Source organism: Pezoporus occidentalis, unplaced genomic scaffold (genome assembly GCF_034315485.1).
Source record: "Pezoporus occidentalis ecotype Australia unplaced genomic scaffold, CSIRO_AGI_Poc_V1 ctg77, whole genome shotgun sequence".
In the NCBI taxonomy this organism is placed as follows: domain Eukaryota; kingdom Metazoa; phylum Chordata; class Aves; order Psittaciformes; family Psittacidae; genus Pezoporus; species Pezoporus occidentalis.
The window spans coordinates 2,219,600-2,228,679 of record NW_026916126.1 but is presented as its reverse complement, the minus strand read 5'-3'; positions in this window follow the sequence as shown (position 1 = coordinate 2,228,679).

Here is a 9,080-nt window from a genome sequence, read left to right as displayed (position 1 = left end):
AAGGCAGCTTAATTGGCAAAGGCAGTATCTTTTATTAAGTCAAAGAATACAATGGGGAGAAAAAAAAACTCTTGTGGGCATCCAAGCCCTTCAGCCAACTTGAATCACAAGCAGCAAATATTGAAGAGAAATGCTAGTTATTTCACAGCTGAAAGACAACCTATTTTGAGGTACTCAGTTTTCTACTTCTGCCAGCCATCACCAAACACTTCCAGACTCTCCCTTGCCCATTTATTAGTCAAATATGGAATTTTCTGTGGAAGTCACAGTTTAGGAGAAGAGGATAATACTGGTTTTAACTTCTTTTATCGTATTGTAGAACCAAACTAACATATCCAAGTGCCTCCAAAACCGGATCAGTACTGTCAGTGAGGATGTGTAGTGCTCTGTGGGTATTGGGAGTGAGAGAAAAAGGGGGGCTTAGGTAGGAATTGTACTTTCCACATTGATAAGAAGACTGTGAGGCCACGTAACTGTCATTGCTAAAAATCAAAATCTGTTCCACCATCTTTGTAGATTAACACAAAAGGAGCTCTGTAATCAACCCGCTTCCGTACAGTAGTGCCTCTAAATGAAACAGCTTTTGTTAGAAGCAGGGTGTACTTGCATTGTCACAAAGTGCAGCCATAAGCATTCAAACTCTCCTGCTTTCTACAGCCACTCAAGAGGTTTTTGCTACAGGGATAGTTTATAATTTTTTTAATACTAGCTGAGGGTCAGTGACATTTCCAGCTGACATTCTGTACCATTTACAACTTCACTTGTGTAAGAAGTGCCCCATCACTGAGTTTTTTCAAGTACGTGAAAGTGTGAAAGTCATTTCAGAGGGTTCATCCCACCTGAACTGTGTAAAGCTACATTATTCAGTGTAAATCACTGTGTTTATTCTAATGTCAGCCTATTATATAACTCAGGACTGTCAACCTAAGAAGGTTGTTATTTTATGTTTGCTTTCTCATTAATCATAAATTGAAATGAGGTTCATCCTTGCTCAGCTTCCAGAACTAACTTCTCATTTTGCGATTTCAGAGTCAGAGAGAATGTGTTTTTTTTCAACAACTTCACCTATTTGCAACTGATTCATGCATTTCTAATTCAGTGTGATTCCAAATAGCACAGGTATATTATGTATTTTCTACTGGTCCTAAAAGTCCAAAACCAGTCAAAGTGTATGGGTTTAAATGTGCACTAAAAATTTATTTGCCATGAGGCTTTAAGTTGTTCCAGACCAAAAATGTGAGAAACAATGAGCAAAATGCTGAGAAGCATTGAATATTAATCAGATATAAGGATATTAGATAGTATTAGCTCTAGGCATTCAAAGAGTGTAAACTGTCTTGACCAGAGAACTAGACAGCACGTCATGTTCCGACAGGACCTGTGCTCCCACATCATCCATACTGAAGACCTGGTTGAAACAATCTGGATTTCCCCTTTGTCTCTTTACATTTGGTGAGAAAGCAATCAGAGGGAGGTTCAGGAGTATTCCTATCCCTCACCTTCACAGGAAATCTGTAAAAAGGGGGCATTTCATGGAATATGGAAACCATGTAATTCTCTCAATATAGATATCGTGCAAATACGTACTGAGAACTCTGAGAAGCTACTTGCTTTTTAGCACACAGTATGAGCTGTGTGTTGTAAGACCACTCTTATACATTGACAAACTAAGGGCTGAAGGCATCTATTTACTCACAGCATGATTAAGATAAAAAATTTCTTACTGGAAGGCCCCTGAACAATCCATTTGATAAAAAGGAAGGAAATTTTTCCCTTATGCTACACAGGACTTCCAGATGCCTTTAGAAGGGTTCCTACTCACTGAGGCTCACCTATTCTCCACTAAAGATAAGGCTGTCCCTGCAGTCTCTCTGCTTGTGTGTGGAGGAACTACAGAAAACAAAGTCATTTATGATCCCTCAGACTGTAAACCATGCTACCTGTTCTGAAATGACCAGTCAATACTCCTTGGCAATGAATCATAGTATGCTTTATGCACAGCCCATGTCCATATTATGTAAACGGTGAGACAATTCCAAGGCATACTTTGTGAAAACAAAGACCCACTGAAAAACAAAATTGCATGCATCTTGGCCATTTGGGTCTTTGTGCAATGTGGAGAGAGGGAAGGGGAAAGACACTTCCAGGTGGCTAAAACGACCTTTGTGGGTCCCTGACCACAAAATGAAAAAAATAAATAATAATTTAAAAACAAAAAAGACAAACAAACAAACAAGGAAACACTCAGAGAAATAATTCACAAGAGCCCTGAACCTGTTTGATTTCCACCTCCCCTTACCTAACTATCCAAAACTCAGCTCCATCAGTCTAAGAAAAATCATTATCTGAGTTTGAAAAAAAAATAAAAATAACAAGAGAAACAAAAAGGAAACAAAGAAGAGCAAGAGGTGCCCCTGTTTGCCTCCTAGATTTGGGGAACTTTGAAGTTTAGGTGCTTTTGCTGCATTATAATGATTGAAAATTTAGGGTAGAAGAACTAGGAATGCTGAAGCCCTATGTTTCTATGAGAGCTTGTGGCTTAGAAGCCCTCAAGTGTCATCAAACAAGAAGGCTTGCAATGAAAGAAAAATGGTTTTCTAGAAACTATTTTGTTTAAAGTTGGCAAAGCAGAGTTCCTTTTGTGGACGTCTAATGAGGCAAGGTGCAAAGTAGAGAGCTGCAGGGGTAATAAGTGTGCTTTAATTTGCTCTTATGAGATAAAAACTACATTTTTCTTCCCAGACTTGCATTGGATTATCCTGGAAAGAGCAAACGTGAGAGAAATCAAGAACAAAATGAAAGGATTATGGCAAACAGCACAGATAAAGAGTTGGAGATACAGCTGAAACAAACTGATACCAGAGTTCACAATCCAACTTAGAAACACTGTGGCTTCCAAACAGGCATCTCATGGATTTGTCAAAATGTCTACTCCGGAAATAAGGATAGCAGAAAATAGAGAGAAGCTTTCTGTGCAGAAGAAGAGGTTTGACTTCTTGGAGAGCAGAGGTATGTTCTGCATTTGGGCATTCCACAAAACCAAAAGCACACCATCTTCAGAGACTATGTCTATCTCACCCAGTAGCACTCCACAGAGGGATCATTGAGATAGGACCAACCAAGGTAGCTCTAGAACCAGAATCAGAAAAACTCTAGTAATCTTGATGTTTCACTACAGATAATTAGTCCTGGAAAAAAAAAGGTAGCACTATACCAATGAGACTATGCTGCTTCTGAGACTTTATTAACAACTTTTCTTGACTTCATTCTGTGCTGTGCAGTCTGTGAAATTAGCTCATTTTCCAGGTCTGTTACAACCATCTTTTGAAACCCTGAACATACAGTCCCATACTCTATCTTTGAAAGGAAGATCTACATTTTCTATATGGGCTATTTGCATCTTAAATGCTATTTAAAGCAGTTTTCTTAAAGAATCAATATTCTTTAAGATAGCTGCTGGGACTACTGCTTCCATGCATGAACACGTATAGTTTCTAAGCTTGTGTCTTATTGCTCACTGGGGATCTCTTTCTGTTCAGAGAGGACATTTGTAGAAGTTTTTCTATGATTTTTGCAGGTAAAGGTGCTGATCATGCTTTTTCCATTGTCTCACTGACATGTGCAAGATCTGGAAGATTTCAGGACCAGAAGCAGATGATGACACCACCATGAATAAAACATCCTCATGCTAAGGGTATGTGAAGTTCTCTTTTGGCTGAGGAATACTGAACATGAATTAGCCATGGCATTAAATAAGCAATTTATTTCCAATAATTCATTCTATACCTTTGTCTTAACCGTGTGTAGCAGATAACTATTTCCTGTCTGAACACCCTTGGAATTCAGTTGAGTTCTTAAAGTCTGGGTTGGTATCCCCTGCATAAATAGCACAAGGCAATGGAGCTGCTCCCTGCTGAACATTCAGATCGTCTGACCAACGCTGTATTTCTCACTAGTCCAGCATGTAAAGGAACCCACAGGTTATTAGTTAAATTTTATTTCACTGGTTTAATTTGTCTTTCACAAATAATTATTACTTGTGTTCACTAGCTACAGACTTCATTTCCAGACAGGTAGCCCTTATATAGAAACATTCCAGAGGAAGTCTTTATCTTTCCTTCTTATTTACAGTAAGTAAATGAAGGCATAGATCAGGTAAAAAACAACATAATGAACATTTTCAAAGGAGTGAGCATATATGAAAATGACATAATGATTCATATAATTTTACAAACATAAATACTATATGCATTATTGTTTTATGGATTCAGTTAGCATGAGTCGGGCTTCTCAGTTAGCATAAGTAGAGCTTCAGTTAGCATAAGTAGAGCTTCTCTGTAAGTGGAAAAATACTAGGCCAGAGGGGAGGTTAGCCAGAGATAGCAGTGGAGGAAATGAAATTGCAACGTTAGCAATGAAATTGCAACATTAGCGATGTTATGAACAAAAAACAGGGTGTAAAACTGCAGTGTATGGATGTTGAGGTTAGTGCTAAACATAGGTAACTGTTGTATTAAGCAATTTTGTGTAAAACCCAATCAGAAGCTTGTTGGCAAGGCATGTTAACCAATCAGCGTGTAATCAATGTGTGGATAAAAGATCATGTCTGATGCTCAATAAATGGCAATTGCGTGATCACATTGATCGTCTCTGCGTTGTCCACGACTCCCGCGTCAACACGTTATAATATGCATTACCTTGAAGGTGTGCACATCTGTATAAATATACAATATGACTCTCCCACCCCTCTGCCTATCCTCAGTACCATGACAGAATGTCAATGCCAATTACTACAATTAGTGAGAAAGTTAATTCCCTAAGCATGTGAATTATTGAATGCTTCCAGCTGCTTTTTTGCTCCCTATGAAATAACAGCCCCAAGTTTTGTGAATTTTGAAAAGATAAAAATATTACCTGTAATGACTGCTCAATGTACCTGGCATGGCAACACAATCCCTTTTTGCACTCCAGAGCTACATTAAAAATAACCCTATGCTACACAGCTGTGGGAACAAGAAGTCTACAATGTTTTTGAATAGGGTATAGATAGTTTAAGCAGCTTTGGCTTGCTACCATCCCAACCGGGATAGCAAATTTTTTAGTCGTCGCATAGGTTCATGGAGGATGATGTAAGTTAAGGAATGACTTTTGATTTTTCTGTGACATTGATTGGAGCAACTCAAAGCCATCAAGCTCTTTTCTCTAGGTTAATATATCTGCAAGGCAACAGCAGCTAGGCTTTAGCTATCCATGCCTGTTTCAATATAACTTGTGAGGAACCGTTTTGCAAGTCAGATATGGCACCAGTAAGGGCTTAGCTGGAATGCAAATTACTCTTCAGCAGTCTGCCAGAATTAATGGGTGGAGTAGGGGATCAAATTCTTGGTTTGTTCAGCTTTGAGATTTAATATAATGGAAGGCTCTGTTTCCTCATTACTGTCTTCCTCTGCAGACTCCAGCGTGAGATCAATGACTAAGATTTATTCCCTGCTGTTATTTCTTTGTATCTCAGCTTTTTAGAATGCTCTTTTCTTTCCTCACTTTCTTTAATTTGGTCTGATTTGCTCTCCAAAGGGATATTAATTTAATACATTTCTAGCCTACCTTTTGACTTTGGAGACTTTCTCCACAAGCCTATCGGTCCATAGCTTTCAAAATACACATACAATAATTTGGCATCTTTATCTAGAAAGGATATTCCCAGAAACAAAGGCATCTTATTCTAAACAAATTTAGCTATTTATCCTTCTCTAAAACATAAATTCTATTTAAAAAAAAACAACAGAAAAAAATCTTCAAATTCCTACAGGAGCCCTGAAAAGGAAGTAAGCCTGAGAAAGTGCAAATGAAATGACAAAATACCTGAATCTTTTCTGCAGATTGTGTATTTGAAACTACTTATGACTACAGACCTCCTCTTGAATCCCTCAGGTGTTTAAGCATTTTGCTGCTTTTTGAAACATTGGTAGTTCAGCAGAAATACTGAATGCCCTTCTACATAGCAGCAGTGGGGAAAATTACACTGGTGGGTGAGGTGAAAGGGAGCTGGAAGGCAAGCCAAGGAAGGAGCCTCTCCCTCATTGTATAATCCTGAGTGCATACCTTACTTTGCAGTGCTAATAGTGAGGTGAAAGCTGCCTTCTCACCTCCACTTATCCTGTGACTCAAACAGCATGTGAAAAAAATTCACAGCAAGGGTTTATATACAAATGTGACAGAAAGTAGAAGTCCAGGGTATTTAAAGAAATGCAAGTACTCTTAAAGTATAGTTCTTTACAGGTTTTTTCTTAGTTAACTGCAGGATTTTTTTTGACTGAGTTAAACTATTTTTATAAACCTGACTCCAGCATTCACTGTAGGGACTATCCAAATAAGCAACACTACCTGAAAGTCAATGTCAAGTTTATAAAATTAACTTACAAATGTCAGAACCTGCATTCATTTAAGGAGATAAAAACAATGCAGATGCCAGTTCTGATCTTATTGCTGATCTGTGGTTGGTTTTATATCAGTACATTTTTTTCTCCTTCCTCTTGGAGCTAAGACATGTCTAAGTGCCTCATGACATCATGATTGTTGAGGGCTTTTCCCATTGTCCATTACTATGGTGGCATGTTGTGGCTGACTGAACTTCATTGGCACAAGGTATACGTGAGGGAAGAAGGAGAGGACCAGGACTACACTACTTGAGAGTGAAGTGCAAGTGTGGTTAGATGAACGTGAAGGTGGCTTAAACCGGGAAAGCTTCTGCCCTTTCCCATACAGCTCACTAGCTCTAGTTTGAGTGCATTCTGGAGAGGTGTCTTCTGCTTTCACTACTCAAACACAAAGAAAGATGACAATACTAGTATACAGAGAAAGGACATTTTTGTGTTTAGAGAAGCCTTAGTGGGTGTCTTCACTAAGAAAGACCATCAAAAGTTCTGGGAAATTGGGGGTTGCTATTCAGAAACAGTTATGTGGCCTCTACTGTTTCCCACATACCATTACTCTCCAGCTGGACACGTCTTTGTGAGACCCACTCCACCTTCCTTCCCTCCTGCTCCCCCATGTTTGGCTGTGACTGACATCGGAATGGAAGTCATGCCTACACACACCAAAAGCCTATAAGAAGAGATGTCAACAAAACAAAGATTAGGTTTGACCCAGAAAAAAAGTTGTCTGTTTTTTCTGAATCAGTCAGTGCATCAAACTTATAAATATGTGTTCATATTTCTTTTTTATTTCCTCAGAAACTGCCTATTTGTTTTGGTGAGTTAAAACACTGTCACTGCTTTGGTTTGTGTCTGCTTTTGTTCCTGTCTACGTTACAAATTTATTCTCTACAGGACAATTATCTGTCTGTATCTACAGGCAGGCTTCTTGTTTTCCTTGTTTCTTGTGTAATAGCACTGGAAAACAACACTTTCCCAAACCCTATTTTACCATGTCACTTGAAATTACTAGTTATTAATACTGCTGTCAATCCAGAAATGAGCCGGGGGGGGAGTTAGAGGTTCATTTTCTGACTGGAAAGGCAGGTTTTCTGTCTTCGGCTAATCTTCTAAGTTCTTAATCCAAAATCATCCTCTCATAGGTTCCCAGAAAGGTCTCACTCTTATGCCACAAAGCCTGAGATTTGGCTCATTTTGGTTATATCCCCAAACTTCCTTAACATCCAAAAGCTTTTCCCCCTTTCCCCAAGCAAGTAAAATCTTCACTTCCCCAAGCATCTCCCTTGCTGGATAAGATAACACAACGATGGAGAGTTCTGGTGAGATTTACCACCTGAACTGTGGTTTCTTGCCACCATGAATGGATTTATTTCACTGGTGAAGTGAACATATCTGCTACACTCCAGCCTTGCCAGAAGCTCAGTATTCTAGATTTTGAAAGTATTTTCATTCAAACTATTGCTGGCTGAAGGTGGAGAGTGTGTCTACCCAAAGGGAAAGGGCGGAAGAGGGGAAAAGGGAGAGCTTTGAATCAGGCATGAAAAAAGCAGTTTTCAATAGTGATACAATCATGCAGCAAGTTACCTCAAAAAGGTAAAATTAGAAATGCATTCCAGTTTTAATTAAGAAGTTCCTGCTCACCTTCTAGCTGGTCAAAACTGGAAAAAAATGAACAGGTGTGGGACAGAACTGTCGACACACCTAATCTCGATGTTGTCTCACTCATACCCTTCTTTGGCTTGTTCCCCTAACCTGGGGAAATTCCCTTTAATGGTGTGAGTAAACAGTTAACAGCTTTGCAGATGGTTATCAGAGGAGAAGTAGAATGGTGTCATTTTGTCATCTCTGAAGAGCAGTGACAAATAAATGTTTTATTGCATATAAATATGGGAATGTGCATCCACATCTGTTGATGCAGAAGAACAAAAACACTGCATACGTTGCATCAAGCCTCAAACCCTCTTTAGGCCATGGGATGCTTTCCAGAGAGGTTATGGGCAGCAAATACATTTAAGAGCACAGCAAAGGCAAAGCTATGTGAAGGAAGGCTCACGCTATCCCTGCCCTCCAAAATTTGGGCCTTCAGTTCTACCTAAAGTCTTACTGTGTGCTACATCGGGCCGCATTTCCTCTTTGATTTCAACCCTTCTGACCGTAAGTGCTCAAATCGTGCAACTAGCTGCAGTAAGAGAAGAGTTATTTGAGTGACTTAAAGCTATAAAACAGGATTTGTATTACAGACACTATTTCCATTGGAAGAAGAGCAGAAAATACTCAGAATCCGGTTCTGTAAAGAAGTGATACGGCCTTTGGTCAGTATAGCAGTGTATAGAATGTGTCATTCACCACAAGGCAAAAAAAGAGAAAGCCATAATAGACATTGAGTATTTCTCAGATGAAACTACACAGCAAGCAGCAACAAACTGTGAGCAACTAAATTATGATATCTGTTGCTATTTTAAAGGAGAGGTTGAGGAAGGTGTAGACGAATGAGTGAGAAAATTCCTTCCTGAGGTCAGAACCATCTGCACAGACCTAAGAGGTAGTTACAGATCAGGGAGCTAGGGAAAAAACTTTTTACACAAAACTTTTTTTGGGTAAATGTTTTGTGTGTGATCTGTGTATCATATATCACACATGGATTAT